Genomic DNA, 11,128 nt, shown 5'->3' with positions numbered 1-11,128 from the left:
ATTAACTAATGTAGCTCAACTATTCTCCAGATTAAATAATAATTCTAATGCACAATAATACTTTAGAAAAATTCCTTTAATCACTTATAAATTCCTGAATCTTTCTGCAAGGTCCTATGAATTCTTGAATACTGCCTATGTGACAAACAGAGCATCATATTATTATAGAAACAGGTTAATATTAGAACTACCAAACGAATCGTATTCTTTTCTTTTACGATTACTACAAACATGCAAGTGCTTTTGATGAAATTAATATTGACTTTTGTTGAGTAAAAACATAATTATATATAACTATTTATTTTCATCGTATCGTTCTAACTATAATTATCTGTATATAGTAGAATATTTAGATATATGTACAATGTATATGTGACTCATTATAAAATGTAACGAACAACTGATCAGTCTCGAGCGTGTTGATTATATGGAGACGAAATTATACGTATTGCAGGTCAGCAGTTCTACTGTTAGAAAACCTTGTCTTAAATTATATCAAGAATGAGGCAAAAGGAATCGGGAGTGAAAAGATACATTAACAACAACAATAACGATATTTCTATACAACCCGTTTATTATAAGCTTGAATCATATATTAAATAGTATTCGTGTTAAATATATAACTCAAGTTTCAAGTATGTGTCTACATATCTTATATAGCTTCTTTCAAATGTTTGTGCTTACTCGCGCATAATCTGCAAACAAAAAAAGAAGAAGGAAGGAAACGACGAAGAAGATAGAAAAGAAACAAAAAAAAGAAAAGAAAAATAATAATGCTATAGGGCTACAAGGAATTACAATCACTGATCGTACGACTTGTTGCGGTAACATTGCTTTGTAAAACAAGGGGCATTCTCGCGTGAATGAAAGGAAATGGACACCGTCGCTATGAGAAAGCCACGTTCCTAACGATTATCTCTCTCATTCTCATTCACACATATTCTTGTTCTCTCTTCTTTTTACACACTCACGCTTTGTGCATCGCTAATGAGTTTTATTAACAGAAATTATCGTGATTCGATTGACATATACGTAACGTTAAGCGCAGAATCGACTGACGTCGCTTTCGCGATCTTTATCGTGATCACACGCACGATATTCGTCTACATCCATAATTGCAGCAGGTCAAACGAACCGGGATGTTTCGAAAAGTCGCTCATGAAGAGAATTATCGGATTTTCCTATTCTTTCTTCATAGGACGCATAGTCTGCCCTTCTTAGTTAAAATGTCTATCTACCATTACGATACACCTGAGAAAGCTAAAGTTTTATATCTTTTTGTTCTTTTCGCCTTTGTTTTTTTTTCATTCAATTTAAAATACTTAGTTATTATTCCGCGACAGTTTGCAGAATATACATATATTTTTACTAAAGAGGCAAAAAATATATTGATCTTCAAATATTTTAACATATGGCACATGCATTTCAAAATCGACACAACTCGAACAAGTTTGGAAGTTTACAAAAAAATTATTAACCAAACACATAATATTTAAGGAAACATTATGCAAAAAGACAAAAAGGACAGCAGACAATGGTTAAACATTGTTTCTGCAATTTTCCACTCCTTGTCCGCGACATCTCTCGTTCATGATTTTGATGGTTTTCTAGAGCAAGACTGAATTATTTTAAGTTGCAATACTTTGTAATACATGTGCGATATAGTAAAAGACGAATAAATGCTAGACAGAACATTTTAACTAAATGTACTGATCGCATTTCTAAGATTATCTTCGCTAACCCCGACGATGAAATCGATCGGTTAATCAAATTGCGTTAAGAGGACAAATGCACGTTATGTATTTTCGTGGTGTAGAAAAGAAAGAACATTTCGGGTTGCAAATTACATCGTGTGCTAGAAACAAGAGAAAATTTGTTGACAATTTTAAGCGTAAATTATTTTTCAGTAGGATCTATTTTATCGTTTCGAAATATTTTTCGTTTGGTTTTGCTCTTATACTTTCTCTCTTGTTTTCTCTCACTCCCATTCGGTTCTCTCTTTCTCTTCTATACGTTGCTATCCATCGCGCTATTAACATTGACTACATAATATAATATTTCAATATACCTCTAGATAGTAACATATTTATCTAAGATATTTCACTAAGCAAACGCTTCGCTTACGTGTGCCGAATCGCGGTGGAGGAAAGTACATACTTGGGTTCGTCTCTTTAAGGGTCGTTCCACAAGCGTCGTCGCGGTTTGCGTCATCGATGGTCATTCTCGGCCTCGAATCGCATGGAACGATTGCATCTTGCGTAAGGACTACGATCGATCAGTTCAACTCAATATTCGAAAGCTTAAAAATGTTACTAGAGATGAGCCTTTTGCATGTCAAACTGATCAACTTTCCCACAACTTCACTTTTTATGAAATTCACAACTTCATTGCAGAGATAAATAATTACATAGTATCCAATATCTTAAAAAATAAAAAATATTTTATTTTCATCAATATATTTATCTGGCGAAACATATATCGAAGTAATGTTTTAAAAATAATGTTTATAGTCGGGATTTTTCTATGCATTTCATCCATAGAGTTGATCAGCATGAGTCAAATGATGAAACAAACGTTTCTTTATTGCAGAGTAATATCTAAACCTTTGTGGTATGAAATACGTATTACGGATATTTATAAAGATATGGATATCTTTAAATTCATTTCTCACTTGTTTGTTAAGTCACTCAGTGAATTTAAACTGTTTTCAATATACTATATTCGAATTTATATAATTTATATAAAGATGTAATATAACTACGAAAAGCATATAATTCAAGTATAATTACAGTTGTGGAAACTTACCCCTGATATTTATTACTTGAAAATAAAATCGTATAATAAAAGATTGTGAATGATAGAGTTCAATGAACAACCATCAGTATAAATATTTTAGATATCTCTAAATGTTTATAAATGTGTAAGAATGTTTGAAATTACATAAATGTTTTGCTGCTATTTTATACGACTTTAGTCTAATATTAAGTTGTGCTTTTTAGGAACATATTTTTACTCTTGATATTTTCAGTAAGTCTTTCAAACCATTTATTAGTTATGTAATATAATAATTCAACATATCTTTTTACATATGGCAGTTAAATATTAAAGGAGGATGTAACATTAATATGAAAAGAAATGAAGTTATAAAGACAAGGAAGGAATAAAAGATAATGATATATATATCGCAGATAAAACACATGCAACAAATTGCATAAATATCTGTAAATAACATTGTAAATTGAACATTTACAACACACATACCACAAAGATTTAACCGGAAATTAAGCACTAAATTTTTTTTCAATTGCGAAGTTATAACGAAGCTTGAATTACATCTTGACAAAATTAAATTAGAATATTTTTGTTAGAATTGCCGACATGTTAATGTTGTGTTTGATAGTCCTGCATTGCAATGACGCGATATTCAATCCAACGAATCAAAATTCTACATTCAGTGGACGGATATACGAGCTAGAATTTCGTGTAGTTTTCGTCTAATTTTTGCGTGCGGAGTTTACAGCGTTCGGAAACATTTCTTTCAATAGGAACGCTTTTTTCATGGTTTGTAGTTCAGACTTCATCGCCGAAGAAAACTTCTCGACCGAGCATAAAGCGCAACGTTTGCGATATTGGTATTCTACGAACGAACACGTTTATCCTGTGAAATCTGTACAGGTAGAATCATCTTAACACTGGAATCTAGAATGTCTTGCACATTATCTATGCATAACTAGTGTGGAAATATTTTCTATAAATAATTTTATTTTTAAATCGGTCGTGACATTCTTCTTTAATGCTATAGCAATTCTTTAATGCTATTACGCAGTACGATATCTTACTTGTGAACATTCCTAACGTGTATGAACTTAATACAGAAGCATCATTTTATTTTACAATAATGCGGTTGTGTACTTGAAATTATCAATAATGAGATTTGATATTTAAAAATGTTAATCAAAAAATTTAAATTCAATAGAAATCGGTTGTTTGTAATTTCAGAACATCAAAACTTCATTTTTGATATAAAGTACAGTAGAAATTCGACTGAAATTGGACATTTCAAAATCCTACAAGTATATTCTTGGTAAAATTCTTAAAAAACATCTACAATACAATCGTAACAAAATTTTATGTTTAGTTGAAAAATACAACTTTCTTGTATATAGTTTTAAAGAATCTAAAATATATTTGAAAATTATTAGTCTGAAAGTGTTAATTTCCAATTTCAAAGTATAAAACCAAGTTTACTGTTTGTAAGGTGATATACGAAATGCTATTAGACGAGATGAGAAAAATAATTTAGGGGTATTTGGCGGTAGGTTATAATGAACTTTATTACAACTTTACGAACATTCTGGATCCCAATGTCAAACTGCTTTCACTGATGTTCTCCATTTCTTTCACGAGGCTCATTGTATACGCCACTGTAACCGAAACGTGCGTTCCTCCCATTAAACAGTAACTGTTTCTCAGTCACACGTATCGTTTTCTCCATAAGATTAGCTCCTCCCGTAATTATTTTATGAACACTTACGATTAGCTTCGTACATATTTACGCCAGTAGGTGAAGCTCGTTTTTCGCTGTTCTCCCTCAGAAGAAGGAAACCGGTGCCATCGGTGACTCTCGAGTATAGTAACACCGAAACGTCGACTGACTCTTCCATTTTGTACATACGTATTGCACTTAGTAAATGGCAGTTTCTATATATATTACATATTACACATAATATATAATCGAATGAAGAATCCTTGGACACGTCGCCTATTGATGTTAATCACGTAATTTAAGTAATAATTAAATAGCTTATTTTCAATCACGAAATTCATGTTCGTTGACCGTTCCTTTAGATTTTTATATTTTTGTCTGCATAAACAAATCTTGTAGAAAATAATCTCAGATTCGAATTTCTAACAATATCAATCAATGGGTAGAAGTTACGGTAAGGTTCTGTATTTACATCGAAAAAAAGTGAGACGTTATTGGTAATACAAGAAAGAAAAGTCATTCGACTTCAATAACCTGCAATATTCAAAATGTAAAATTGTTATATAATATCCATTCTATAACAATATGTACAACAAAATAAAAAGTTTATCGATTGGTTTTTGTACTAATGATGCAATCATAATTAATTCAAGTAAACTGAAGACACTTTTATCGGTTGATATTCGTTGCTAATGTATGGTTTAAAATCAATTTGTATTTTTTTGCCGCAATATAACAAAAATTATTCGTATGAAACAAACTATTTAATATTATAATTTTTATTCATTATATTCCAGATATATGGTTACAAATAATTTAATTTCAGTTACTAACTTAAAGAACATCAAATTTTCTAATTATTGAAAAATAATAAATATTCCATGTACGACGATTGTTTACTATATTATAACCAACTCATAATCATCTAAAAAATAAAACATTTTTGAACTACCTGATTGCTTAAAATTGGTTAATGAAATTCTGAGTAAAAATAAAAAATAATTAATAGACAAACACGGATTTTATTCTTTTTAACTATAACATCCAATCCAATTGCTTTATAATGAATAAATCTGAACTTAAAATGATATAAGCATGGTTACGAGCATAAACTCAAAGTAGCAAAAATTATTGATCAGTCGTCGTTAGTGGTTTACCTCGTTTGTCACCCAGCCCCATAGCAAACGTGTTTTTCAGTCGAACGGGGTCTGCTATTGGTTTTATACATACACGCAAAGGTTACCCTAGACTTAATCATATTTGTTGATAAAATTGACTTTCTTCTTCACTACAGTACTCGAGATACCCTTAACATGTAGCCACCATGTACTTTACAGACTTTGAAAGCTATTTAATAGCGATCTTCGACGTTTCGAAGATCTGCTCTTGTATCGTTTGATCGTCGGACGATTAAAGTCTACTAAATTCACCTAAGCTCTTCAATAGTAAAAGACACTGATCTCGACTCACGCACTTCTTTTTAACCAGCCTACAAGATTATCGCAATCCTCGAGGAACATCGTACAGGACCCTTTAATTCGTCGGGCTGATACTGTCAAAAAATGCATACATTTCGGATGACAGTGATGGAAATGTATCTTAAACAAGTAACGTTGATACGATCGATAGGAATCCCCTTACGAATTATACGATTAAGGTTATTCGATCAAATATGCTCAATTTTAGAAGTACTCGTACATCTTCCTATCGTTTACACTGATTTCTAGGAAAATTTGTTTAATATTTTACTAAAAGCATAAAATGCCCGTCTGTGAAGAACAGCGCCGGTGTATGATACTGTCAGTCCCGTTTATTTAAATAGCACATCGATTTAACGATTACAGTTTTGCAGACAAAAGAAAATACAAAACAAAAAAGAAATAGAAAAGATGAAAGAAACGAAAAGGAAACGTTCACCTATCGAAAAGCACCAACGTGTTATCCATTCTGTTCCTCTATTGTAAGATGACGCGACAAATTTAAAAGAAGCCACGCAGAATAAGCTTTCGTCGTCGTGTCAATTTCGATTCCTAACCATCTGACTAAAAACTTTATCCTTCTTTTAGACATATCTACTTGTAGCATTTTACTTAACGTTAATTGTACCTATATCTTATACATAACCTACGTACTTATCTCTTTGCCTATATATTTATATATATATAGGCAAAGGTTATATATATATATATAATTATACACGTAATTATATATATTTTTTCCTTTTGTATACTATACATAACATTAGCAAACGTACAATATTCTATAGAATATGTTCAATATATTTTTATCCTTGTATAATATCATATACATGTATGATGTGTTCTATATATATATATAACATTATATATATAATTACTGTTATATATATAAATATCATACATATATATCGCAACATAGAATTCGTAGCGATATCCGCGCACAGTTTCTCTTAAATATTTTAGTTACATATACAATAATATTGTGTGTCCTTCGTTTTCTCATATTCATGTATCATTGTATATTTATATTTACTTATTTTTATATAATATACTTATATCTATATTTATTTATATATGTATAATATGCGCCTTCGTGCACATGAGGTTACTTCTATAGGGAAAGAGATCGTGTACGTACGGCGAAACGTCGGCAAAGACGTCTTGTCCATTCGTCGCTCATTTTATTATCTTAGCTGTCCGTCATTTTTCCCTTTTTTCCTTTCGGTTCTTACTTATTTGGAGCCACGCAAACGAATTACGAGTAATTTTGCATGTCATCGTGATGAGACAAATAAACAAGAAATAAAAGAAAAACCGCAAAAAAGTAGAAAATGTGCAAGTGAATTTTTCGTTTACTCTGTTAAACTGGCCCAACGTGGCATATTATTCGCCGTTCGCGGATTCTACCGTTCGTCGCGGATTCGCAAAAATAAACTGGCGAACGGGAATCACGATCCAACGGCGCGTATATATTATATATATACGAACTATACATATACACGAACACAAAAGAAAAGTAACGAAATCTCGTGGATTTGTCCATTGCGCCGATTTGTCTGCCGTGGGACGATTATGTGTAATGTCTATGCGTATTACGGGCTATCGAGAGATCCGAGACGGAAGTCGAACGCCTTTGTGAGTTGCCGCTAGTTCGCAGCATGCGTGTGTAGCGTCGAATGGAGGAGCACGCGACGATCTTCGTGCCACGTGACATGAGTTGCAGGTTGCAGGCGCAGGTTCTCCTGGTCGTGCACACGCACTCGCGCGGAAGTCACGAGGAAGGAAACAAGAAGGATCTGGAGAAGCTGATCGGAATACTCCAGCGATCGAGAGAAGTCGACGGGATGTTGCTTGTTCACCGATAGCTCGAATGGTGAAAAATTCCGGAAATCGTGCCGATTCGCGCGAAAGAATTTATCGTAGGCCAAGCTCTTCGTTTTGATGCATACTTTTTGAAATAAAAAGATAGACTTCCAGAATATAAATGATCTTTCTCTCTCTTTCTTAGAAGATACGTATACATATGTGTCATGGAATTCGTGCTGGAATATTTTATTTGATATAAGTTTATCCTGAATAACAAATTTTGAGGTCACATTATACAGAAGCATTCACATTATACAAAAACATTGTGAGGCGAAGAGATTTTGAGCAAGTGAAGCAATTCTATTTTCAAAAGAAGTTAAAAAGAAAATAATGAATTCAGATGCATTGATTAAATTCTAGAAATTGTCAGCTAGCAATAATTTTAATTGCGAAATGTTTCTTTAGATTTAGCTTGTCTCAATCAATGATCAATTTTTGACTAAATTAGGGTGTGCTCGCAAATATAGAATTTAAAGGTTCAAACCATAGATCTATGCTGATTCAATCTTCAAGCATAAGAAGAATTCCATCGACTCAACTTCCGGTTACATTTTCCTCACTGAAATGTAATACAATCGTTTTCCACCTATGCTACATCCTCCAATGACGTCATGATTACGTTTCTCATCACCACAAAACATTAAACTCTAACTATCGCACGGAAAATGTAACAGAAAACAGGAAAACCTTACGTATTTTTCTAATGAGAGGGTCATAAGAACGATTAAAAGTATTTTATCGTTATCCAAACGCTAGAACGAAGAAATATCTCGGATCTAGGATTGCGAATCGGCAAAATCTCATGCTATTTGATGTTTGGAGTCTCGAATTTCTTGCTATGTTTCATTTCCACCTAATCGTTGCATGAAATAGTGGCAACGAAACGACATTGCCTGCTCCCCGATGTTGATCGCATTTACGGCGTTCTTTTCGCACCACAGTTGCACAGGCGTAAATCGGCATCTTTGAAGTACGTTTGTTGGTATGGTACATATCTTGGTTGTGGTCCGGTATAATTATTTCTACATCTTATCACAAGTACTCGTCGATCCTCCAGCTCGTCCTCGACACATGGGATTTCTGTAACAAAAGAAAATGATGATGCGTTAATTTTTTTTTATTATGTACATTCTTATGTACAGTTGCGCACTAAAGCAATTAAACATTTATAGAAACATTTTATGAATATACTACGCGTATTATACAAAATATTTCGAAACTTCATAGTTATTGAAATATGTAAGACTATTATGATTATATTGATAAAATTTGAAACATATTTGAAGATATACATAACGTAGGATATTTATTGTACTTGCATTTTATAGAGTTACAAAAGTATTTAGGCAATCAATTATCCATTACATTAATAATCCTCAATATTCAGTGCAGGTAAAATATTTGGTTTACAATTATTATCTAAAATAATTTTATCTAACCAATGTGTCTATGTTCAAATAATTTTATCTGATGAATACGTGAACATTATAGTTTTTATCGTCTATTATAGTAATCATATTGAAAGAGACCTGGTATTCTGTGAAATAATATCTAGAATGACTTCATTTGTGTAATTTCCGCTTATGATTGTACTAATTATACTTAATCATATTATAAATAGGTTCTCAATTATAGAGGGGAAAATAAATAAATATGTATCTATAATATACATTACAGTATTATCACAGTAAATATGATATACAGATAACAAGACGTTCAGATAAGGAGTATTCAAATAATAGAGGTTCTACAGTAATTGTTATATAATATTATAAATATGGACTACAAGATTAGAGAATTCGATATAATAGTTATTATAGAACACCACTTACTGAAACGGAATTTTAGTTAGTATCTGATTAAATGAATTCCTGCCGACTACATCCATTTATTTGAACGTGAGTTCCTATTATATAAATGAAAATAGTACAGAGAATCAATAACTATTATATGAATTGCTAGTTCCGCAATAGTTTCAATTAAATGGAGTCATATTCTAATAATGATTTCGAAGATAATAATTTATTACGTGAAATATAGGATAGATAAATATTGAGCCAAAGCAGGAAAAAAAAATGTTATGACTCACTTTGGTATCATTAAATAACAACAATTATTACAATAGTACAGTTATTTATTTTAGAATCAGTCAAAGTAACTAAATTAATTGAGACCGTCTCACAAATACTAAGGGAATTTTGGATTGGTAAAATGTGATTCGATAAAATTAGTTAAATAATCTTTAATAACAGTGGGTACATTCTGTTTATAATTATTTCTAAATATTTTGACACTTGTACGTGACAGTTTCTTTCGTATCTAATCTAACCTTATATGTGTGAAAGCAATATGTTTCTAACATGTTTATTGCGAATTATCAACTGAATAGCAACCGGTCACGTCCAACCGATCTGTTGATATCGCGAACCTTGAATGAATTAACGCTCAAGGTGGAGGAGGTTTAATATATAGAGTGCTAGGGTAGTTTGGCACTTTATTTGCACTTGTTGTATACAAGCAAAGTTGGATGTTTTGATCACGATCGTCGTAAGATCTTGTTGAGACTGAAGAAGATGTAATTTTTCTCAATATGTTATGTTATGTAATTGTTCTCATTATGTTTGTCCCAACATGTTATTGATACTTCCCCCAACCGCTGAGTCTCCGTCGTACATCGTCCTTTCCGTCCCTGACTTTTTACAGGTTCACCTGTACTCTCGGGGGTGCATATCCTTCGGTATTACCAGGGTTTTTTTTAAACCTTGCGTCATCAGGTTAATCGCTCGGGAAGGCAGGCAATTCGGAGTTTCCCAAAAAACAGAGGTGTTGCCCGAGTCATAAACGGACGGCTACTCCAAATCCCGAACAATGTTTTATGTGTAAAAATGTACACGCATGTACTCAAATGCAAAAGTATATAAAATATCAAAAGTAAGAGACATATTATTACATTTAGGAAATAAAACATTCTCTTATTTAAATTACGATCCTTTACTTATATTTGAAAAATCATGAATTTGTATATATAATTGTAGTATGATCATGATTATTGATAAAAATCAAATTAATTTATATTAACGGTAATTTTATATAAAAGTAAAAATTCATAATTCTTGTCATTTTCTCTTGAAGTGTATACTTTTAAAATGTTTTATTTTATGAAAATAATGGATTTCTTATTTCTAGTGTAATAATTTTCCTATTTCTCTTATTTCTTTCATTTGATATCGAGAGTTTAGCTAATGATAAACTTTAAAAAGTTATTCGTCAGCAAATTTATTTTTACTTCTCTTAAATC

The 11,128-nt window shown here is 31.8% G+C and overlaps 1 protein-coding gene across 1 annotated transcript in view; it reads right to left on the bottom strand.

Annotated features, from left to right (window-relative positions):
- Nucleotides 1-556: 556 nt before the first annotated feature.
- Nucleotides 557-11,128, bottom strand: part of foxo (forkhead box, sub-group O) — a 300,058-nt gene continuing 289,486 nt past the window's right edge. The window contains exon 8 of the transcript XR_004465086.2: nt 557-8,910. The gene's annotated coding sequence lies outside the window, so the exon portion shown is untranslated. The remainder of the gene's footprint in view (nt 8,911-11,128) is intronic.

This window comes from Bombus vancouverensis, chromosome 1 (assembly GCF_051014615.1).
Source record: "Bombus vancouverensis nearcticus chromosome 1, iyBomVanc1_principal, whole genome shotgun sequence".
Taxonomy (NCBI): Eukaryota; Metazoa; Arthropoda; class Insecta; order Hymenoptera; family Apidae; genus Bombus; species Bombus vancouverensis.
The sequence above is the reverse complement of the archived record's forward strand: the minus strand, read 5'-3'. Positions and strand labels throughout refer to the sequence as shown.